The sequence below is a fragment of the Sminthopsis crassicaudata genome, chromosome 2 (assembly GCF_048593235.1).
Source record: "Sminthopsis crassicaudata isolate SCR6 chromosome 2, ASM4859323v1, whole genome shotgun sequence".
In the NCBI taxonomy this organism is placed as follows: domain Eukaryota; kingdom Metazoa; phylum Chordata; class Mammalia; order Dasyuromorphia; family Dasyuridae; genus Sminthopsis; species Sminthopsis crassicaudata.
Window position 1 is genome coordinate 171,934,302 of NC_133618.1, and position 25,876 is coordinate 171,960,177.

The 25,876-nt window shown below is 31.2% G+C and overlaps 1 protein-coding gene across 9 annotated transcripts in view; it reads right to left on the reverse strand.

The window, feature by feature from the left end:
* Positions 1-25,876, reverse strand: part of PLCB4 (phospholipase C beta 4) — a 461,856-nt gene that overhangs the window by 422,254 nt on the left and 13,726 nt on the right. For all 9 annotated transcript variants that reach the window (XM_074287886.1, XM_074287884.1, XM_074287887.1 and 6 more), the window contains 2 exons: positions 10,199-10,248; positions 9,875-9,928 (listed from right to left, as the gene is read on the reverse strand). The gene's annotated coding sequence lies outside the window, so the exon portion shown is untranslated. The remainder of the gene's footprint in view (positions 1-9,874; positions 9,929-10,198; positions 10,249-25,876) is intronic.

The following is a 25,876-nucleotide window of genomic DNA, read 5'->3' on the forward strand; positions in this document are numbered from 1 at the left end:
AGAGAAGTGAGCAGAACCAGGAGAACATTATATAAATGTACAATGTTGTAACAGCAGTGTTATGTGTTTATCAACCACGATAGAACTGACTCTTCTCAGCAATACAGTGAGTTAAGACAACTTCAATGTTATTCCATCCATATCCAGAAAAAGAACTATGGAAACTGCAGATCAAAGAATAATATTTTTATATTTTTGTTTTTTCTATGTTTTTCCCTTTTGTTCTGATTTTTATCTGACAAAATTACTAATATAGAAATGTTTAACATGATTGTACGTGTATAACTTATCTCAGATTGCTTGCTGTCTCAGAAAGGTGGGACTGAAGGGAATGATGGAAAAAATTTCAAAAATCAAAATTTTACAAAAATTAATGTTGAAAACTATAATTACATGTAATTGGAAAAAACACTATAAACCTTAAAAAGTTCTAATAAAATAAATACATTGTTATGGATTAAAATTTAAAAATAAAACAAATGCTAAATATTTTATTAGTTTCCTAATAGTAGATTAATGATTATTATTAACCTATCTTTATTTTTCTAATAGGAGAAAATAAGACAAAAAGAAATTAAGTAACTTTCCCAGGTTCACATGATAGGCAATAATATAACTGATACCAGAATATCTTTGCTAAAATTTATCATTAATAAAAAAATTATATCATTAGGAAAAATTGTCATGTACTAAAACAGGAAAATAAATTATTATTCATTGAAATTGTTAGTAATTAATTTTCTTCTAGAGAAATAAAAATATATTTTGTAAGTATCAGCAAGCATAAATATTTTAAACTCTTTAATTAAGTATTATTACTCTTGCATAGGGGCAGCTTGAAAATATAGAATACTAGGTCTAGAGCCAGGAAGACTCATCTTTCCTTGAGTTCAAATCTATCTTCAGATGCTTAATTAGATGTGTGATGCTGGGCAAGTCAAGTTAATCTTGTTTGCCTCAATTCCCTTATTTCTAAAATGAGATACAGAAGAAAATGACAAATCATTTGCCAAAAAATTCCCAAATAGATTGACAAAGAACCAGCCATGGCTGAAATGACAATACAGAATTATTCTTGTATATATTTAACAAACACTGTTACTGTTATTCTAGTATTTAGTATAAGGGAACTTTATTGTATTTATTTTAATATATCTTGTGAATGTGTGTGAAATTTTAAACTTAAAATGACTTTAATCCTTTATAACATTACCTGTGAATTTAATATTATATAAATTGTAAAATGAATAGTGTCTTTACAATCATGTTGAGATTTCTAACCATAATTGAAAAATTAGCATAATGGTTTCACTCATCCTTTAATTCTAAAAATACATATTTAAACATATAGAACACAGAGAATTACATTTTAATTATACAATATATTACATTTTTTTCTCTTTATAAAAGTGCTTTCCTAGACATATTCTCTATGAAAAATTAATCCTTGGACTTAATGAAAATCATAACAGCAGATGTCTCCTAAATTTATCAGTGATCAACAAGACCAAAACAATTCATTGGTTGATAAGAGGGGGGAAAGAGCTTCAATTAAACAATATTTATAATAACATATAGATTGAAAAATTATAACCAAATAAAAATAAACAAGTTACACCACTTAATTGTTTGAATAAATAATAAAATATTTTTCAACCAGAGTGTCTGCCCTTCTCTACAAAAAACAGAGAGAGGAAAGTTTTTTCATCTTTTCTTTGAAGCAAAGTTTAATCATTATAATTCTGTGACTTAACTTTGCACTTTTTAACCTCATTTCCATCTACCTTCCCAATTCCAAATATATTTCTCCAAAGTTCACAGATATGTCACTGATTAAAAAAGTGGGAAACATAAATAAATAACAGATGAGTACCACTAGCAATTTCAGAAAGTTATTGCATTCACTTTCTTTTTTTTTTTCCTTTTCTACTCAGTGAGAAATCTAAAATTTGTTTTTTTTTAACTTTGCATTAAATTTTATTGGGAAATTTAATAACCAATTTTGCACCTATTTTTAACTCTTTTCTCATTTTACACATAAGAATTTTTCTTTTTTTAACACAAGTCAGCATTAGACAGCAACGCTACATTGTAGATAAGCTCAATCGCACTTTCAAAATTTGTGAATACTACAAGAATAAAGTAGTATGTTTAAATGTATACACATGAAAATGATGTAGAACCAATCTTTCCTAAATTTTAAAATACAGACCATTACATGTCATTGCACTGAAGATATATTTTACATTTTCGATACATTGGTTCATTTGTTCAACAAGCCCTTAATAAACATCAACTTGTGTCAGAAACTATGCTAGGCACTGTAATCAAAAAGAAGAGAAGAGAGCTAAATCACACAGAATGGCTTTAATAATAATGACATTGAAGTAGAGGTTTATGTCTATAATGATGGGGAGGGCAGTAAAGAAAAAGGAGGAAAAGGAGGAGAATAAGGCCTGGGAGAGAAAACTTGGGAGAAAAGCTATATTAAATGCTGCAGGGAGTCAAGGAGAAATGTAAAAAAAAAAAAAAAGAATGGGCATAGAAAACTGTGAATCCAGTTGAGGTTAAATAATCATAAATCTTAAGTGAACCTAGTCAACTTGGTGACATAAATTTTCTCCAGAAGGGTCTGGCAATACTCAATAATTACGAGCCTCTCCCTCTTCTCTGACAAGAAGAAAAAGAATCCTTATTCTTGAACTGAGTTTTAGACTTAAAGCATAAGATGAAAAATATACATTCTTTCTCTTCCTCACCACTGCCAGAAGCCAGACCAAGAAAGATGTAGACACAGACTCAATTCAATAAGTATTTAAGAGTTGCTTACAAGAGTTACTTATATACTGGACTATATTCTCAGCATCTTTATCCTTTGAAGAGAAACAATATAGACACAAATAAGATTCCTTTATTCTTCTGTGTATGTGTTTCTCTCTGTGTACCCCTTCTTTTCTCTTCTTCTTTTGGTCTCTCTCTGTTTGTCCATTTGTGTGTGTGTGTGTGTATCTCCCAAATAGATAAGGAGAGATATATACATGCGTTATATTTATCTCTATATCTCACATACGTATATATGTGTGTGTATGTGTATTCATCTATAACTATCTACCTATCTGAATTTTGTGAGAGTGATTCCATAAGGCTGAGTTGAAGAAAGAGTAAATTCCAGTCACAGGAGACATTTTATGAAAAAAGCATGGGATAAGGAGTAGAGAGTTATGTATAAGGAACAGCAATGAGGCCCAGTTTTGTTGGAATAAAAATATATTAAGAGATGTCATGGCCAATAAATCTGAAAGAGTAGACAAACTTCAGATAATAAAAACATCAGATGTTAAGTAAAGCATCATATTGTGTCCAATAAGCAACCAGAAACCAAAGGTACCTCTTGATTAAAGCAATGGCTTGGTCAGTCAATCTTGGTCAAGAACAATCTTAGTCAGATCTCTTCACATTTTTACTGTTGGTATAGATGCTCTTAATAGTTTACTGAAATCTTAAAGTAATTCCAGGATAATAAAGTTGATGGGCACAAAGCTTATATTTTTTTCTGACTATTCACCAATGAAAATGTTTAATCAGACCAGACTCTTTGAACCTACACTATATATGAGACTATGCTTCTGACCTTTTGGGAAGTTCTTCCAATTCAATGGGCTGTAATCATCACTTAGGATCTCTAGATACAGTAAATTACACAACAAATATTCAAGATTGCCTCAAAGCATTTTTAAAATGCTATGTAGAATCAATATGGTGCTTTTGTCATTGTAATTTTTATTGTTTTTTAGTCATTTTCAATCATGTCTGACTCTGTAACTCCAATTGGAATTTTCTTGGCAAAGACACCAGTGTGATTTGTTATTTCTTTCTCTAACTCATTTTAGAAATGAGGAAACTGAGGTAAATAAGGTTAAGTGACTGTTCTAGGGCCACACCACTGTTAAGTGTCTAACGTCAGATTTGAACTTAGGAAGATGAATTTTTCCCAATGTCAGGCCCAGTACTCTATTGCATACCTAGAGCTCTTCAATATGATGCCAACAGGATAAATATCAATTATGTATCTTCATCAGATATATGAAATTAAAATCAACCAATGATTTTTGTTAAACTAGCAGCTCATTGTCTTATAGAATATAATTAAATAAAACACTTAAAATGCAATAAAAAAAATCTAGTATGTGTTTGGGTAAATTAACATTACTCCAGTGGAGCATTAATTCCTGGAGCAAATTAGAAGTCTTTAGTATGATTCTTCATGACACTTCTACCTATCAAAGATGACATATCTACCTTATTGTTAGGTTTTAAACATCATTGACAAGAGACACTTAACATTAAATGAAAAAAAAAAATGAGAGCCTGAAGACAAGTACATTAAAAGCATGGTCTCTGAAAGAAAATTCCACTGTGTTGGGCAAGTACATGGAATGGATAACAATAATGTAATCTAAATAGCTACCATATGGTTACTTGCAGTGTGGAAACTAAAAATAGGATTATAATATTACTTTTAATAACTTGATAAAAATACTAAAACATGTCAAAGCGCTTCACTTCCCACCTGGTTGCTCTCCTGGAGTTGATGATCCAGAAATGCATCATTCTGCAAGATGAAATCAACTTTGAAACTCTCACTTGTTCTTTGCTCCCAAATACTCACCCCTCTGATTGGAGATGGTAGAGAGTACACATTGGAGAGCATTTCTCTGATTTTCTACCAGTTAAGGGGGATTTTTGTGTAGGTCACTTTGCCTCATCTTTTCCCACCAGTAGATAGTAGAATCTCCAGAAATGTATCATATGGAAGATGAAATCAATCCTTTAAATTATATCTTTTCAGATCATTCCCTACTCTGTATGTAAAACTTCATGATGCTTTACCACATATCCCACACCCACACTTTTAAGCTTTTTTTTGTGTATTGTTTCCTCTTTTAGATAACGAGTTTCTTGAGCACACAAATTGTCATATACCTTTCTTCATATTCTCAATGTTTAGCACAGTGCCTGGCACGTAGTAGATGCTTAATGTTTATTGATTTTCATTCTATTACTGGAAAACAAGTAACACTAATTAATAGAAATAAGGAATTGAACTACTTAGTTTAGCTAAGGTTTTGGTTATAACCAGAATGAGAAACAATGCTATACTTAATAAAGTTATTTAATATTAGCTGTAGGGAAATTTTTTATACATGTTCAGTATAGAAAAGACATTGGTCAAATATTGCTCACTATGCTCAAGTTCAAATGCATAGACAATCATCACTGTTGCTAGAATTACTTTCTAATACATGCCAATATTTTAAAGACCTAGAATATCAAGAGGATGGATATGGTTTCGATTGAAGATTGTATCTCTTCTCTAACTCACTAGATGCTGATCTTCAACCATTGCTGTGACAGAATACGTATGATCCTGCAGTTAATCTTATGATGGATCCCTTGGAATTACAACTGTAATAGACAATAGACAACTGTTAGGATTACTAGGTGCTAACTCAGTTGTCTAATTTAGCATGGTACTTAACAATTCTCTAGGTCACACCTTTAGTTCAAACCTTTAAAGGAGTTTACACCTTTAAAAGGAGCTTGCTCATTGGTCTGTAAGAAGTTCTCACAAGCCCATGGGAGTACCCACAATCCCATTCTCTGGGAGGATAAAAGGAGCCAACATTGAGTCTAGGAGGCAGTCTGGAAGAGGTTACAGTCTGGAAGAAGTCAGTCTGGATTGGGTCAAGGACAAGACTTCCCAGAAGAACTTCAGGGAAGCTGGAGGAGATTCAGACTCCTGGTTGCATTTTGGGGCTATTGAACTGGAACTAAAGCCAAGGCTGCCTCCCCAGAAGCTCCCCAAAAAGATCTGTACCCAGAGAACGATTGTATTCTAGAGACAACAGAACATCACATTTTGGTGCCCAACATGGGCTAAACATGAACTAAAGGTGTGAACTCTGAGCTAGAGAATTATTAAGTACCATACTAAATTAGACAACCAAGTTAGCACCTAGTAATCCTAACAGACAACAATATGTTACTGGACAATAACTGGGCAAATAATAATAATGTCTGGATCAGACATAAAAAATCATCTTGGTGTAGTGCAAAAGGAATCAAAGTGTTACCCATATAAACTTAGGAATCCCCAAGACACCTTCAGAAGTTTCACAACATCAAAACTATTTTCATTGAAATATTAAAACATTTTACTTTCTAACAGTAAATATCAACAGATATAACTCACATAAGTAAAAGTTATCTTGGAGATTTTCAATAATTTTTAAGAGTGCAAAGGAGTAGAGATCAGCAATAAAAAAAAACAAAAAACAAACACAATACTGGGATAGTGAGTCAGACTCAATTTTACCACTGACTTTTGGATGACTGGGCAAAAGTTTCTTCCCTTTTCTGGTCCCTGGGTTCCTGATTTGCAAAACATGTGTTCCAGCTCCAATTCTATAAACCTTGTATAAAAAAGAGCACAAAGACCCTAGGGCTGGCGAAAAATCATTTTTATTTATAAATGGCTAGTCAATGAATAAACTAGTCTGATCTGATCAAGTTTCTGAGGAAGGTAGTCTCTGACAATTAGCCTGAGACTAGATTATCTGGTATCTTGTCAGTATGTTATGAAATGTCCTGTCTTTACTACATTTAAACAAAAATTCCAGAAGAGTTTCATCTCTTTTGAAATAAAAAAAAGAGTTCATCTCTTTTGAAATAAAATTTGGCATATAATTAATTTTATAAAATGGCATTAGTTTCCAAAAAATTATACTCTTGATATATAACTATTCTTCTATTTGACTTAGGAATCATAGAAACAGAGAACTAGAAGAAAATTGCTTATATTTTCCTTCTTTGGAAACATGGAAACTATCTATAAATTATACTAGACATCTATTATGGAAACAATTTTCCAATATTCTCAAAGAAAGTTCCTTAATCTCCTCTAGTAATCTTTTTTTCCAAAATCCAATAGAATAAATGCTTAAGAAAATTTTCCCATAACTAATGAAATTCCTTATAATTTGTGGGTGATTACTGCAAGAAAACAATAAAACAAAAGACAAAGTTTCACTTCTAAGGATGAGTTAATTTTCATTTGTTCTATGGACCCCTTGTTTGTTGTGATATGGGAGCCACCTGTCAGTGGCTGCTAGAGATCCAACTCAGACAATCAGAATGGATCCCTTCATGTGAGAGGATGATGATGATGATACAAGAAGACTGAGAGGCAGTTTCTATTCTCTGACCTCTCTCCTGAGAGAGAGTTGCATTGCCTGACCTCTCTCCTCTTCCCTCTGCCTCCAATTTATTTCATTCCCAGTCCATAAGCAATATCTGTGTCAGTAAAGGCTGCTTTGCAACTCTTTCAGATGTTATGATCCACAGCGGTGGGGGTTCTGGACAGCAACATTATGTTTTGTCACCCCAACTTGGGGGCTCCAGAAAGCAGGACACAACATTTGTTCACAAATAGAACTAGGTTGCTGAATGTGGCTGTATTAGCATAAAAGTACTATTGGAAAAAAAAACTTTCAGAATGTGGGTTACTAATTGTGGGTCAGCAATATGATTTTTATAGGCAATAGTATATTTTTATTTTAAATCCCTTAGGCTATAGTTTAAGCCTAATTTCTCTCATTTTTACAGAACGGGGACAGCAGTTCAATCACTTAAGTTACCTAAATATTCATTTATCAGATTCAGCCTTTATATTGTCTCCACCAATTTATTTACTATTCTGTATTCTATCAAAAAATTATGGTTTGATTCTTAATGATGAACTCATGTTCCTCTGAATCCTCTTCAAAACCAAAATCTGCAGGAGTTAGTTCCTTTAAAAATGTCATGATAGTGGCTCAAATATTTTATCCATTTTATACATATATACATATCTTATTATAAGATATATTATATATTTTACATTATATATAAGATATATTCATATCTTATTATGAGCAATTTTAATAGGAGAGATTCTTGAGATAATTCTTAAAGAATATTATACCAACTTACTTAATACTCTACTCAGCATAATACTCTCTTTTCTATATCTAAATCTTATGCTGCGATTTCAAATCAACTTAAGTATGTGTCTATTTCATCTCAAGATCTGCAACATTCAAAATTCAGACATCAGGGTGTATAGTTGCTTTTTCTATTCTCATTAATAATTTTTTAAAAAGTTGATCTACAATATCTGCTCATGAGTTATGGTTTTCAAGTTATATGAATATGACTTTGAATGCCATGATTGTCCACAATAACTGAGCCAGTCCAAGTTTGACATTGTTTATGACTTAAAGAGTTGTCAATGAGGTGAATTCTAGAAATCTAGAATTTTCAAGTTATTAGGGACATTAGAGATCACCTGACATGACAGAAGAATGGGATAAGTATCCACTAGTATAATAAAATCTAGTTCAAAACAAGATGAAAGGTTTTGTTTTTTCTCAGTTCTCATAATATGACCAAAGTCCAACTCACAATTATGAAGTAAAATAGATCAAAAATATAAATCAAGATTAGTACAAGAGAAAGAAAGATTATAGCCAACAAAAAAAGAATAAATAACATTAGCTATAAGGTTATAAATTAGAGTTGTAATTCCACAGCATGACAATGAAACATGGAAATTATAGAGTAAGAGTAAGAAAATGCATTTTTTGTCTTCCTAGTCACTCATTATGAATTTATATAACTTAGCACTTAACAGTACATCTAGTAATAGGGCAGTCCATAAAGCAATGCCACATGGCTGAATAGCTTATCTCTTTAACCTTCAAGAACATTATTTTCCCGCTGAAGTCAAAAGAGAAAATGGACTAATATCTTTGGAAAACCCTGCCAAATCTATACAATTTGTAACCTCCTTATATGATGTTCCAGGTACTAAGGGATCTTATTGATGAATAGCTAGCTTCCCTAAAATTATTATCTTCAGGATTGCAAGTTGATTCATTTTGAATCAACATTTTTTTAACTACCATGTTCAAAAACTGAACTTGGAGCTACTTATATAAAAACAAAAACAAAACATAAATAATCCCTGCCCTCAAGGACCTCATATATGAAGAATAAAACATGTGTAACTGAATACAAATCATATGCAAACAAATTCAAGATCAACAAAGTGCTAAATATTTCAAAGATCGGGGGAGAGGTGGCACCCAAATTATGCTTTGAAAGAAACCCTATTTTCTTCCTTAAATCAGCACAGCTGGAGTATATCAATTTACTACATATATATATATGAGAGGCCCTGGATGAAAATAAACAAAACACATACACAGTCACAGAGATATATTCAATTTACAAAATTTGGGCATCACTGACTTAGAAAATTCATGACTTTAAGTGAATGATTAAAGGAGTGTAAAAGGCTTTTCTATAAACCTAAAGAGATCAACATGGGAATTAGAACTGATCAACTAAATCACTACTGCCTTGGGGAAAAAACTGCTCAAAACATTATCATCTTTGCTAGATGAATTTTTTTTCTAACTGGAAAGATATTATAGACATTTGAAGAAGAAAAAGTGATTCTGTTGTTAAACTAATGATATAATGCTAGGTAGACATTTACTTAGCTGCTTGTTCTATGAATTGGTGGCTGACATTATATATTATTCCATGCTGTCATTAATCTTTAAAAATCTGACAAAACACAGAAAGGGAATTTAGACAGTTGAATTCTATGATTTTATTCTCTTCACTTTTATACTATACACTTTTATATAATAGCATGCTTTCCAGTATTAAAATGATGTTGGATTTAATAGTGTTACACTTTATTTATAAAGATTTTTTTTTAAAAAATGAAAACCATTAATGCAGAAAATAGAGCAAATATACATACCTATCTTTCAAAAAATGATTTCAGAATCTGTCATCATGCAAAAACTGTCTTTCCCTGAAAATGCAAGAAAAAATATGTAATCATTTTGATGCTTTTGTTCTTCATTCTCAAAGAGGATCATGATATCAGTAAGATAATGCCATGACTTGCAAGTAAATTTGGTATAAGTGAGGAAAGGCTATGTTATCTGCCTTACTTTCTCCTCCAGAAGTACTGGAGGCCCAGCAGAAACATATAGATCAAATCAACTGAAGATAGACTCAGATACAATAAAAAATAAAAGCTACTAATGCAAAAAAAAACAGGGCATAAATACATACCTACCTTTCAAAACCTGATTTCAGGATTTCTCATCATGTAAAAACTGTCTTTCCCTGAAAATGCAAGAAAGAACACTATGTAATATAATAAAGTAAAATAAATCAACTATTTTTATACCTGTAGAAAAGAAACATTCCCCTTCATTACATGAATTCATATGATTTTGATATCATGGATCATGTAAAACCTGAAAAAAATAAGACTCAAATAGCTTGTGTATCTACATTATAACATTTTAAAATTATTTTTCATTATCGTCTCACAAATCTCAATTATGTAATTTTATAATAATCATCATTCTGATGGCCTGTGATTTCATCATCAAGAGGAGTACTTCCAAGAGTCATATTGAAATTCAGCAATATCTTCCCATTCTTATACACACCATCCTATAGATCCTTCATTTAGAGGTCTTCATTTAATCTGGGAAAAAATGAGTCTTAGAGGGACATGATAAGTACTGTCTGAAGGACTGTCATATCAAGGTGAGGTTAAATTTGTTTGTTTTTTTTTTATCCCCATAGAGCCAAACAAGGCACAATGAGCCAAAGTTTCAGGAAAGCAAATTTAGGTCTTATGTCAAGAAGTTTTTCCTGATTATTAGAGTTATCTAAAAGTAGAATGAGCTACCTGAAAAGTTGGCAAGAACTTCTTCCTTGAAGTTTTTCAGGAACTGACTCAGGGTTTCTTGTATTTTTTGTACTTTTGACCCCTTTTTGCTCAAGAAATTGTTACATGATCTTGGACATATAAGGTATATACAATAGATATGCAAAGCAAATATTTACTAATAATAAATCATGATTCCTACATTCAGTTATGAAACCTTGTATGACATTGTGAACCACTGTTTAAGAAGTTGGAGGTTAGATGATTCTGAATGTAATGGATACATGCAATGGAAGATTCCTCCTTTTATATCTGGGTGAGTCTAGATGACTGATGAAGTTTCTTTCTAATCTTTATCTAAAGTGTTTGTCCAAATTATATGTACTTGAGTTTTCTATCCAATGACATATTACTATCCAAAGTATATTCTTCATTAGCTTGTTTTATTTTTTTATCTCTGTGTGATAAACCAAATTCATCTGGGCAATTATAGGTCTCATTTAGAAAACTAAAAAATGTTCGGGAAACATTATATTATCTTTACAAAGATGACAAAAGATGAAAACACTTTATGTGGGAGGTTCTATGGGAAGATAATGGACATTTAATAGACTGTTGATGATTCTGTGAATTGGTCTAACAATTCTGTAAAGTAATTTGGAATTATACAATTGATATGTTGTTATCTGCAATAAATATGGCTGGCAGATTTTACTTCCTACCCAATGTTTCTCTTCCATGACAATGGCAAACACTTTTATGGGCAAATTACTCCCTATTTTATAGCTCATCAAGGATTTGGCAATAATTGTTATTTTTATTTTTACAAATGAAAATATTGACTGAGAGAGTTGTTAATATTTCTTGATGATCTCAAAAGAATGAAATGAAACTATAGCAAAACTCAGTCTAAGAGCTCCCATCTTTCTCTAATTCTGTTTTCTTTAAAATTTTTATTTTCAAGACAAATAAAAGCTTTTATTAAGAGTTTTTCTTGAGATAAGATGTGTAATCAAATCAAATCAAAATGACTTTCTTTGATTTTAATCTACTTTCAATAAATACAATAGTTTTTTTTTTTTTAACATAGATTGCTCCCAAATATTGGCCATGCTCTGAAAATAAGTTAGAAAGTTATAAAATAAACAACAAACTAGCAGTACAATTATCTTCTTTCCCCATACAATCTCCTTCTGAAATAGAAAACCTGAAGTATCTATGATTCATATAAAATTTATAAGGAAAAAAACATGTCTTCTATCCCTCTATATTCAGATACTATATTATATTCTTCAACTCAACCATAAGCCCTACTATTGCCTCTCCTTTCATGCTACCATTCTTCCAATACCCAGACCACTCCCTAATCTGTCAACATCACATCAGCTAGCAAATGTACTGGGGATTTTGGATGATTCCCAAAAGCCTCCAGAAAATTATAACTGCTCACTCTCACAACAGTAGGAGGTGGGAAAGAACCTTTACAGAAGGGGCAATACTTGTGTCTGTCCTCCATTTTCAGCCCCAGAGAATGTTTATCTCATTTTTAAAAATTTGTCCTACAATACTGACTTCTGTCCATCCTTTCCTCTTCTCATTAGGGTGGGGAGAGGGCAACTCTTAACTCTCAGACTGCCTGAAAGAGAAAATTTACTAAACTAAATGAAATTCAAAAAATTGCGATTCAAATCCCTTTTCTTCCTGGAGTCTCAATGTTCTTATTTCCAAAATGAAGATCTCTAAGGACCCTTCTAGTCCTAAATCTGGAATCTCAACATAATTGCCAAGGAACATTATCAAGGGAACTTTACATTGTGCCATACTGTTGCCACACTACATGGAAGACACTGGCAAGTAGTCAGGACCTACTCCAATATACATGTAGAAAAAGCTCTTCTTTTTTTGAAGCTCTGTGGCACTAAGGATTCCCCAAAACTTGACCCCATACTTAACCTTTTAATTTTCATCTAATAGACCATACAAAGTTGCATAAAAATTGCTTCCTCTCTCTCTATGATGCTACTCTCATGAGATTCAGGTCAGTCTTCAATAGTGATGGCTATTGAAGCTATGAGACTATGTATGGCCTGTTCAGTGAAAGTTAAAAGCAGCTAAATATAGGGTTGAGTGTGGCAACTCTTAGTGCCAAATGATTTTCTGTGGAGTTCCTTTCATATGTATATGTACATTTCTTATATACATAGATAGATAGATAAATTTGTGTATACACACATAGAATATATATGTATGCATAATATATCCATATATGCATTTTATTCATATATGTGTATGAATGTAAATTACATCTACATATGTATGTATATACGTATATTATATATATATATATATATATATATATATATATATATATATATATGTCAGATACACTCAAACACAAGCTGAAAAATTCCCATTACTTACTCTTCCCTTGCAGCTATCTGTGTAGGCAAGATACAGAGAGAAAATTTCCCTATGAAAGGTACAGTAACACTTTAATCAAAGCAATTCAAGAATAAAATTTACTAAGGTTTTGAGGGATAGTGACCTCTGTTGCTGAAGGGTGTATGAAATAATAAAATAATAGATACTTGAAGATTGAAGAATAGAAAGAAAAGAAAAAAATGTGATATTTAATTTTAGATAATTATTGTTACTCATCTATTTAAAATAATTGATTATATATATCCATATTAACAATTTAGCTTTATATGCAATTATAGAGTGCAGTCAAAAAATAAAAATGGCTAGTGAATAGAATACATAATTATAATCCTGATTTTGTCACTAATAGGTTCTTTAATTTAGTATCTAGAAAATATACTTTCCGAATACAATTCTTCCTTTGCAACAACAACAACCAAAAAAATCTAGAAAATAATTTTAAACTTTCATAATTTTGATTTCATCATAGTGCATTATGGATAAGGAACAATGACACAATTTTCCAAAATGGTATAAAATAGATATATTACAGAGTTCCCTTTGCAAAACTGAAAATGAAGTGCAAAGAAAGAGCAAATAAAACACATTCTATTTCCCCTTACAATTATTTGGATGTCTCCTTTCAAAATACACATAATCCTTCCTATACCTTGATTAATCAAATAATGTTCCCTGGATAAAACTGCATCTAGATCTTTCCCCATCCAGTTCTAAATAGAGTGATTAGAAAGTAGACTATTGACCACTATATGATTTTAAAATAGTAAAATTATGGATTTGATGTGGAGCAAAATCTGATCATTAGCAACAGTATGGGTTTAAAAGTCTACTGCTAGTGGTAAAAAGAGAAAATGTTTATCTACACGGCATAAAAGTTGAAATTCACATGTCTAGTTTAATCAAAATTTCCAATATGGAAATCAATGACCTCATTTCCAAATCAGAGCCAATTATCAGATATATCGTGTATTGTATGTTTTGTTGTTTGTTTGTTTGTTTTCTTTTTTGATTTAGCTAGCTTCCCACAAAAAGAGAAAAGGGAGAATTACATATATGGAAAACTCACAGCAAGAAGAAAGCAGAACTATATGATTAATGTAACTCAAAACCCACATTGCCAGTTAAATAATACACCATGATGTGTTTAAAAGCTGATTGTTATAAATAAATGCTGAATTAGTATAGAGCAAGGTAGTAGCAAGAGGAAAAAATAATTTTTTTTATTTTCATTGTGCTATTTCTATTAGTCTTTAGAACTAGTTGACTAATCATTAGGAAAGAATCACATGGACCATGCAGTCATTTAGCTAACTTTTACCAACACATGCTAAGTAGTAGGAGGGAAAATCAAGAGGTCATATGAGGCTAAGGTTCGACTTTCACAATAGCATTAAAAGAGACACACAAAATAAACCATCTTCACAGTCTGGAATTTGGCTTATTGACCCTGCCAGACACCACTACTGTAATACTGGCACTAGATATAAAATAAAACACTGGATTTATTTCTTTACACTAGGGAAATCCTGTGTATAAAGAAATGGCCACAGACTACTTTGCAACTGAGCCAGGAATGTAGGCAAGTGTGTATTATTACCTTTGCATGTAATGCACAGATAGATAGTACATAGCAGTAAACCCAGTCCCAGTCTCATAGAATGATAGTTAGAGAGCAAAGGTATTGTCATGTGTTTTGCTTTTTAAAATTTTCTTGGCCTAAGATATTAGGTAAGTTTCCTTTCCAATAAAGAAACAATGCCAAATGTTGGAAAGGAAATTTGCCTGATTTAATGGGCAAAAACATAAAACCTGGAAAAGGGAGTATTATGGGAAAATCCAGAGCAATATAACCATTTGAGGCAGGCTTCCAAATTTTTGCTTGAAGGGAACCAGGGTCAGAGAATAAGATTTCTGTGGGTAGTGATTATAAACATACTGCCCGATACATGCCAGAGCTAATTAGAACATCATAAATGGAATTTAGGTCTTTTCACCTAAAAACGTCACAGGTCCATCTATCACATGTGTTGTGTAAATTTCCATCAATTTTCGAATGTACTAAGACCTTCTTCCTCCCACCTCTATCCATTTCTATGTCTCTCACTTAAGAGAGTGTGCCATATTAGGTAAAATATTAGGCTTAAGGTAAGAAAATTCTCTGTCAAAATCATACTACTACTGGGTAGCTAGATAACCCTGGATAAATCATTTACCTCTGGATGTCTTCTGAAGTTCCAGAGAACTTATCTACAACTTGAGATAAGCTGGAAGAAGGAGTTGCCACACCAGGAACTGCCTATACTTAGGAAATCAGATAGAAAACATATTTCAACTATTTGAGGCCAATAGCCACAAAGTTTGAAATATTCTTCATGAAGAAGCAAACTATTTATTATGCCAATATATATGTTAACCAGCCAAGAAAGAATCTAGGAATGAAGTTACCAGACTGAAGCTGAGAATTGTAGGATTTAGATTTAAACATCACCTTATGTATAATTTAGTCCATACCCTTCAGTTTATAAACAAGAAAACTGGGGCCCATATAGGTGAAATCATTTATCAGAGTAGCAAAGCTAGGAACCAGATATTCTGACTTTGAATCCAATACTCTTGCACGGTGATAATTGCAACGATCTTTTAAAAATACCACAAATTTGTACTTTTTCCTTCCTCACCTATCCAGGGCCATTAGGACTCCTATTTAAAAAAAAAAAAATCAAACAGGACACTGCTTGCAAGTACACCAATATCTTTTATGTATAAATTAACCTAATACCTATTTATTGTCACTGTCAACATCAGTGACCTTTAATCAATATGCCTACTGGACCCATTCAGACAAAATGATTAAGAATGTAGTTCATATCACTTTATCTTAAGAAAAACATAATAAAGCTAGGTAAAACCTACATCATGACCATCTAAATTATAAAGAATATGGAGCAACTTAAAATTTTAAAATAAACTGAAGTTTACAAAGAACTTAAGTTTAAGATAACTGGTTTACAAAATCATAAGTATAAAAGTTAACTATAATACCAAAATTAACAAAACAATACTTATTGATACCTTTTCCCTCAACAAATTAGAGGTAGATTTAATGGAATCATTACTTCACTCAGTGAATAATACATTTATAGAACTATTATCTACAACAATTTATAGGTAATTATAACTTTTTTTTGAAAAAAAAATGGTCATAATAGGTATAGTGTTATAGATTTGAAAATAATAGAGATCAAGATGAGTTTAGATAAATTCATGCATGACATCTTCACAATAAGTTAATAATTGAAATGAAAGATGATAAAGCCAGACTTTTAAAGAAATACTATGTAAAGTTAATATCTTTCCCATAAATTGTCCATTGGACCAGTGTTCTTTAGAAATCACCCCCAAATAGAAGCAGAATAGCATTTATTTATAAGCACAGTTATCTCCTTGCATCAATAAGGTGGTTAGGTGTTATAATGGATAAAGTATTGGGTCTGAAATCAGGAAGACTTACTTAGCACTTACTAGCCATGTGACTCTAAGCAAGTTACTCAATATATATCTGCCTCAGTTTTTCAACTAAAAAATGGGGATAACAATAGCACCTACCTTCCAGGGTTGTTACTAGGATAAAATGAGATAAAATTTTTAAAACATTTTAGTACAGTATCTGTCATATCATAAGTTGTTATTCAGTCATTTCAATCAGATTCTTCATGATCTCACTTGGGATTTTCTTGGTAAAGACATAAAATGATTTGCCATTTCATTCTCCAACATTTTAGAGATGAAGAAATTGAGACAGTTTCTTAATAGGCAAATAGAGTTAAGTGATTTGTCTGTGGTCACACAGCATGTGTCTGAAACTAGATTTGAACTCAAGAAGATGAATCCTCTGAACTATTGTCCCAATGTTATATCCACTGTGACTTTTACCTATATAGTCTTAGAGAAACTGCCTATAGACTTGAGTGGTTAAGTGACCTGTCCAGGTCAAATAGTATGTGCCACAGAGCTAGACTTTAACTCAAGTATTCTTCACTTTGAAGCTAACTTTATTATATCATGCTATCTTTCAGAGATGACAAACAAAATTCTATACAACTTTTTGCCACAAAAGAAGCACCAGTATAATACTGGGTAATCTGGATGTCCTTCTTCGATACTCTGATGAATCTATAATCTCATTGACAGGCTTCCTCTTTCTAGTGGTAGAGTTTAGAAATAACGCAGAATAAAACTGTGATGCTGGGTTGCATTCATCCATCTAATGGTGGATATAAAAATACCTTGTATAGATCATCTTATCCAGCTTTTTAGCCTCCCTATATGAAATTAGTAGGTATTTCTTTCCTTCACATTTGGATAAAATTAAGAATCAGTCTCTTGATAACTCATCAATAGACTTTCAACTAGAACCCAGAGTTGTGCCATCAGTCCCAACACAAAATGGTATAATTTTATTATATTTTTCTTTTTCTTTTTTTTCATTTTAATTTTTAGAAATATGCTCAGGGTCAAACTTTGAATGTAGATGCATTGATATAATTTTTTAAAGTAGACCCATTTGAACTGAGGTAGAAAAATCCAAAAGGGGAAAAATGAGGAAAAACAAAATACAGATTGTGAATACTGTCTATTTACACTTTCCAAGGAATAAATAATACCTTTTTGAAGTTGATGAAAACCCAGTAAAAATATTTACCCAGTAAACATCTTAATAAAATAAACTGTTATGATTATAGAGAAATCTATTTAACAACTTCGTACGTGCCCACGAAAGGCAATAGACTCTCCACCCCCGGAACATTTGGTAATTTTTACACACAATATGTACACAGTCTGGGATATACCAAAGCATAAAATGAGGACTTAACACTAGCATATTAACTATAAACACTAGATTCTTTGTTCTGTAGGTTTAGATTAAGCTTCTCCAATAATTTTGTTGTTTTTGTTGCTGATCAGGGTCATATGTCAAAGTATCACTTCTGACTTCTAGAGTTGTCATTTAAATCAGAAGTTTTTAATATTAATATTTGGAAGGACTATCTATTCTGCTTATTTTTTGACCCTGAAGATCCTTGTAGATAGGGATTTTACATTTAGGTATATTTCTTATTCAATTTTCCCTAGTTTAGTTAATTGTGTTTTTAAAATATATCTGTCAGTAGATCTTCTTGGATAAGATATGATACAATTACTGAACCAATTTAAACAGAGTCTGTTTAAATAGTGCCTTAACTTTGTATTAAAACTTGGCAGCAAACACATTCACTGATATCTAACACTTTTAAATAAGTTAGGAAAAAAAGTTAATGTGCAGCTATACTTACCTATTTTCTGTTCCAAATACATAATGCTTTCCCATCTCTATTCTTTAACATTGGCTGTCTCCCAAGGCCAGATTGCTCTTTTTTCAAACCTCCAAACTGTCCCTCAGGTGGTATCTTGAGAGTGGAGATTGCACTGGGTTTTGATGGAGTTATTCAACACTTAGTACAGTATCTGGCATTCATTAGGCACTTTATGTATATGTGTGTGTGTGTGTGTGTGTGTGTGTGTGTGTGTGTGTGTGTGTGTGTACTGGCTGTCACAGTATTGTATACTGTAAGTTCATTAAGGACAGTGAATGTTTTTTCCTTTTTCTTTGACTCCTCAGGATTTAATTCAGTGTCTTGAGCATAATAAATACTTGATGTGTTGTGTTGATTGAATGATTACTTGAGAATTACATAGTTGCAGTTACAGATAATTAGACTAATAATAATACTCTGAACCTTTTCTTCTTCAAAGGTATTTTTCAATTTGATCAATTTTCATAAGAGGCTAAGATAGTGAAATGTTAGTTAAAGCTCAGTTTCCTAAAGAAACTGAGTTGAAGGGCTTTACTAAAGCATTGAAACATGTGAATTCTAAGTCTGGCACTGCTACTCTCTAGTTTTATTATATTAAGCAAATTTATCAATATCTCTGGTCCTCAACTTCTTATTCTGTCAAATGAAAGTGATAAACAAGATGCTGGATTGCTAAATCAAAAAAATCAGCATTTGAGAAACATTCTCTGAAATTTAGTCTCTGGACAAATTTTTGCCTCTCATTTCACTATATTCTGAAAACAAATTTACTTTTTTATTGTATAGTAAATGTGTTGAATTGTTAAAATCCACAAGTTTCACACTGGATTCTTATCTTCTGGCCATAAACAAATACTGGAACTAAATTTCAGGAAGTTTCTTAGGAGGAAACAACTGTACTTTTTATGAAACAATTTTTTTAAAAAAAGATAACATTGTGTCCTATTAAAATATGTTTTAACATATAAATAAACTTTCAAATTTTGCTTTAATTAGTCTCACTGTCCCTAAAAGCCTAGGGTAATTTAGCTGCTTTCCATTCTATAGTACTTTTCCTTGAATTTCAACTTCCTGTATTCATATAGAATACACCCCTATTGGGGCTCTGATCTTACTTTTCCAAAGATTTTTCCAAAGAAATTTTTGTTAAAACTAGTAGATATGCTCACTAAGCCCATTGTTTGGGTTATATCTACAAATGTCCATTTTAGCTGAATTGATTACTTTGATTTCACCTTGGCTCTTCCACAAGTGGCTAACTGTTTAATTTGGCTTATCAGTAAAAGATCAATGTTTGGTCATTGCAGTGGCAGAAAATTAAGAATTCAATATCCTTTATTATGACTATCTCCAGAATACTATATTTGAGGCAAACATCAGTGTCTTGATCTCTCTCTCTTTTTTTTTCCCTGAGGCAATTGGGGTTAAGTGACTTGCCCAAGGTCATACAGCTATCTTGATCTCATCTTGAGTTCCATTCAATTCAACAAATATTTATTGAGCACTTACTATGATTTCAACCTAAGAGATACAAAATAGGCATGAAACATATTTATTATGTAAAGTGTATAAGTTACAATTTTAATTTAAGATGTCTGTCCATTTTTAACTTCATATAAATATAATTTCAAAATTCAAAGCTAAAATACTGTTTAATACCTTATAAAATAAGAAAAAAAAGGCAGAATCTCACATTGAATGCGATTTAAAGTCACAAAGACCTATGGTTAAATTATTCTCAGTGTTTTCAGATAACTCTAAAAAACTAAAAATTGAAGAACAGTTCTAATCTGAATCATTATGAAAAACTTCCTCACAAGGAATTCCTGATATCAATAAAATCATACACATCAACCCCCAAAGTTACAAAAGTTACACAAAGGTTCTTTTCATACAATATTCAAGGACCAGGAATAGGGTTTGCTGAACTGTGATTTCAATGCTATATATACATATATATATATATATATATATATATATATATATATATATATATATATATATATATATATATATATATATATATATATATACATACACACACATACCAAATGAGAAAACTATCTACCAATGCATGTATGTCCCTATTGTACAATTTAAAATAAAGAATTCAGAGGTCTAGTAAATGAATTAATAAATACTTATTAAGTGACTATTATGTGCCAGGTACTGATAAGCACTAATGACACAAAAATGATGTAAAAGATAGCCACTCTGCAAGGAATTTATGATCGAATGTATATATCTACTAGATACTAATCTTACAATCTAAGGGCTTTGCTAAGGCTCCCATAGTAAATGTATATGCAAGCCAGTATATGAAATCTCATCTTCCTGGTACCATGGCCAAGATTCTATCCATTATACTACTGTGATTCTCTTATATATAATAGTTAAGCAAGCAGTCAAACAAATAAAAATAATCATCAATGAGTAGAAATAACTTCCTGGATATTTTAGTGAAAACACATGTTGAGGAATGGGGAAAGGAGCTAATATGTAGGGCCTTCAACTCCAGAACATACTCTTTTCAAACTAATGAATTTAACTAAACTTTCATAACTACAACACAGATTTCTTTCATGTCTGTCTTATCTAATTCTTAATCAAGAAATAAAATTGGCCTAGAATTTTACATTGGTTATGAATTTTTTCCTATTATCTTTGTATTCTATTCAGCTCTATAAGATAAACATTTTATAAACTCCCTTAATAAGCAAAAGAAGTCTCCTGTATTCAAATAAGGAAATTAACATTGGTTTAAGCTTTGTTTGATGTGTGGTTAACCAGCAATAACAAGTTCATTATTGGCTCAGTCCATTTCAGCTGTGGTTTGATCAGACAACTCTGATAAATTGAGAACAAAAGAAAATGAACATCACAATTCTTTCCAGAATCACATGAAATGTAAAAGTAAGATTTAACTTTGTCATTAATGTGTTAAAAAAAAAAATCAAAACTTGGAGATTTAATGTAGAAAAAAATTCAAACACAAAAATAAAAAATACTTTGTAAGTAATGTTTTCACTTCATATTATAGACAAAGGTTCAGAATATACTATCAATTTCTGAAAAGGTCAAATTTTTATATATGTATATAATTTATATATATAATATATAATTTATGTAAATTATATAATGTGTATAATTTACATAAATTAATTAAAGTCATATTATGTAAAGAGTATATCAGTACAGTTTAACAATCATCCTTCTGGAAAGAAAAGAAAAAAAACTTTTAAAAATGTAATTAATTTATATTATTATTGTTTTCATCACCTTCTTTAGAGACAATCAGAAAAACAATAAATCAAGCCCCAATTTGTAGTATTTCCATTTTGTTTTGTTTTGATTTTCTCAATGTAAACATTCACACTGAAAATTTAATAATCAGCTGAGCTGGGAGAAGCCAGCTCCAAAAGACACTGAATTTATATGACATGAAGGTACTGAATTCTAGTGTGTTTGTGTATCTTTAAAAAAGCTCATTATTATTTTTAAAAATTTTGATTCTAGTATATAGCAATGGATTTTAAAACATAGCATGTTTTGCAAATATATACAACAGAATAATAATGGATACTTGTTTATAGGGCTTTGACGTTTGAAAATGCTTTCATCACAAGCCTGTAAGATATATAGCATAAATAGTTTATTACTCATTTTACAAATGAGGAGACTACAGGGCCTAGCTCAGTATTCAACTGAGTCCAGATTCAAACTCAAGTTTCCAGATTCCAAGTCTAGGTCCAGTAGGTCCTTTGTCTTCCAGCTATCTGCTATTTAAACATTGTAAGTCTTCCTTCTTGTCCCTTACCCTATTTATTTTACAGCCTCAATTATCTAGGACCTTCTTTTTTGCGGAAATAGCAAGAACAGGCCTTTCTGTTAGGGGAGAATTACAAGAGGTAGCTCACCTGAAAAAGAGCATTTCCTATTAATAGCTTTGAGGAACAGGTCTGTCCAATCAAAAGATATCACCTCCTGGATACCATTCCTACCCTGAAAGCCCTCAGCAATAAAACCTGTCCAACCTGGAAATGCCCAGTACTCAATTAACCCCCAGACTAATTAAGATTTATAAAAGCTTTATTCTTTTGTTTCTTAAGAGAGTCTCCCTCCTCTGTATAAATAGATTTCCCTTGCTAGAAAACTGAGTATGCCCTTGTTGGTTCCTAAATTTCTAGTTCTGGTTTTAGGTCATATTTATTCCAGCACTAACAATTTTACTCAAATATATGTGAAGAGAGGAAATTATTTTTTAAAACAAAAACTTGCACAAGTGATATAATTATTTAAACTAATTTTCTGATAAAAAAATTAATTTTCTGGAGAAAAATCAACATATTAATGTGCTACATAGAGTCCAAAATGTTAATGCATTCTGTTTTTATCAACACAAAATTTATTTTGATATTTTGTTGTCATTATTGCATAAACATATAAGACTAAAATTTTATAGAGTAATATTCACTGTATTGCTTCTCCTCCAATAAAAACTAGAACAAATGAAATTTTAAAAGCTCACTATTCTGCTTTATAAAACAATTACATGCCAGTTTATTTTTAAGATATATAAACTGTGACCACAAAAGCACTGACTGGCAAAATATTTCCTCACTAAGATTCCTTCATTCAGATCACAAACTCATCTATAAAATGGGAAGGGGGATAGTGATTGCTAAATACATATTTATTTTGTTTAGAAAAAGCATATTTTGTTTAGAATTGGATGTAAAATATTTATATTTATGAATTATTAGTCAAAAAATTATTCAATAGTGCAATACTCCATTTACAAATACTGATTTTGAGCTCATTCAAGCATAGCTGTTTTAAACCTAAAAACACTAAAAATAATGAACTAAAACTCTATGTGTAAAATTATATAGCCAAAAAAATATTATTTTGACCTGACTACTTTCTACAAATAGTGTACCTACATTGAAATACTATGAATAGTCAGTAGTAGTCAAAATTTAAGTTTAATAACTTCTAAAGGAGATTAAATTTTGCAACAAATACATTTTAGTCAACACTATTTTGCTTGACTATTTTGGGTATTTAACACAACACATCTTAATTCCTTTCTTAGGTTCAATAAGGCTAGGATGTAATCAGTTCTTGTTAACCATACAAAGTGAAAGAAGCAGTTATTCCAATAATCCCAACTGTCATTTAAATTTTTATTTGGAATACATTTTTAGTTTCCACTTAGATTTGCTTAATATTCTAGGAATTAATAGCATTCTAAAACAAATAAGAAAGTCTAACATAAGGTGTAAGGATGGGGAAAAGTAGGAAGAAATTTTGATAGATAGCACAACATTGAGGAATCTACTATAATATAGTTCTTGGACACTGAGCATCATCAGCAGAGAAAAGAAGTTATGTACAGGTATCAGAAAGAAGGTCTTTAAGGGCAAGAGAGTGAAGAAATCTTGTACCGTTCCCAGAGAGTCATTTGGGACTAAGTACTTGCTTCCATCATCAGGTATCATAAATCTGGCCAAGTTACTTGCCCTACTCTCAGTTTCTCTTGTAGCAAAATCTGACTACTAATACATACTACTACCACCTAGGATTGTTGGGAGGGTCAAATAAAACAATGTATTGTTAAAGCTTTAAAAAGATAAAACATTGTGCAAACATGAAATTGAGTGATTATTATTACTAGGACAAATGGACAAAGCACAGTCCTTGCAGAAATCCAGCTCTCTTGACTCAATGCCTTTTTTGAAATCTAATATTCCTGATGGCATGAGCAAATTTAGTTTATCTGCTTCTATATATATTATTTTGTTGCTCATGACTTTCTTTGTAGGGTGTAGCTTAAGTATTGCTTTTTTCTTTGTCACTTTGGGCATCTATCCTGAGGATCTCTGCAATCTCATTATTATTTTGGGGGCAGGAGAAACAGGTACAGCAGGTTATGTCTGAACATAAACAATAATAATAATAATAATAATAATAATAATAATAATAATAATAATAGAAGCTATTATTTTTTCACCAATTCGTTCATAAGAGCTTCTGATCTGTCTTTTAGAATCATAGATTTTTGGGTTTTAAAGGATTTCAGAGATCATTCCCTCTAATATTCACCTGAATCCTTTCATCAGGATCTCTATTGAATCAACCACTCTCTTTTTTAAGATCTTCAGAATTGAGCAAGTTTCTGATCAAATAAGTCATCACCATCATCATCAACAACAACAATAGCAATATCAAGATATAGCTAAGTATCCTATAGATCCAAGCTTATAAAGGAAGTTTTCACACACAGAACTATTAAAATTAGTTGCATTTGGATTTAGCATTAATATGCAAATTAACTACAATTTAAATTCCCTCCCTTCCTCTGGACAGTTATAAAAGAATTCCCTTTATGCTGCTTCTGAGCAAAAAATAGAGAAATGTATACCAGTTTCCTTGAAATTCTTCAAAATGAATGAGGGATGTACAGAATGAAGACAGGTTTAAGACTCTTAGGGGGGGCCTCATGGCTTCAGTAAGATTCCTCATACTATTCTGGACAATCTATTTTCTTGATACAGTTATTAAACATTTCTGAGCAGCTGCAATTATTGCATTGAAATTGTAATTCTCTGACTGCTTTCTCCACTTGAACTCTGAATGATGATATAGATAATAATTACAATGTAAGCTTATATAGAATTTTTCATCAAAAGCTTAAATGTATTTGTAAAATCTGACATGTTTTCTGTGAATGAGAAAAAATCTTATATTTCTATGTCCTTATTACCTTAAGCTTAAAGAGCTTTTCAATCATGCTAAATAGATGACATAATGAACAGAAAACTAGACCTGAGTGAGTGGGGAAGATCTGAGTTTGATTCCTGCTTTAGATATATATTATCTGTGTGGCCTTAAGTAAGTCTCTTAATTTCCCCCAGTTTCTGATTTTTCATCAGTAAAATGGGAATAATAACAAGACTCATCTCCCAAGATGAATTGAGATAATGTGCATAAAGCATTTTGCAAACCTTAAAACAGTATATAAATACTAAAGATGAGGGAGATCTTTATAAGTTATAACGCTTAATATCAACATACACTGCTACAGTCTCACTTTGATTTTTGAAGCATAATAGAAAGGTTTTAAAAATGGCTTTCAGTAATTTTCCTTCTATAAGATTCTTAGTTTGTTTTCTAAAAATAATTTTATTTTAAAACTCAATGTCTAAATGAAATATAAGTATACATGTCTGTATGCCTATATGGTTGCATATATACACATATATGTGTGTATGTA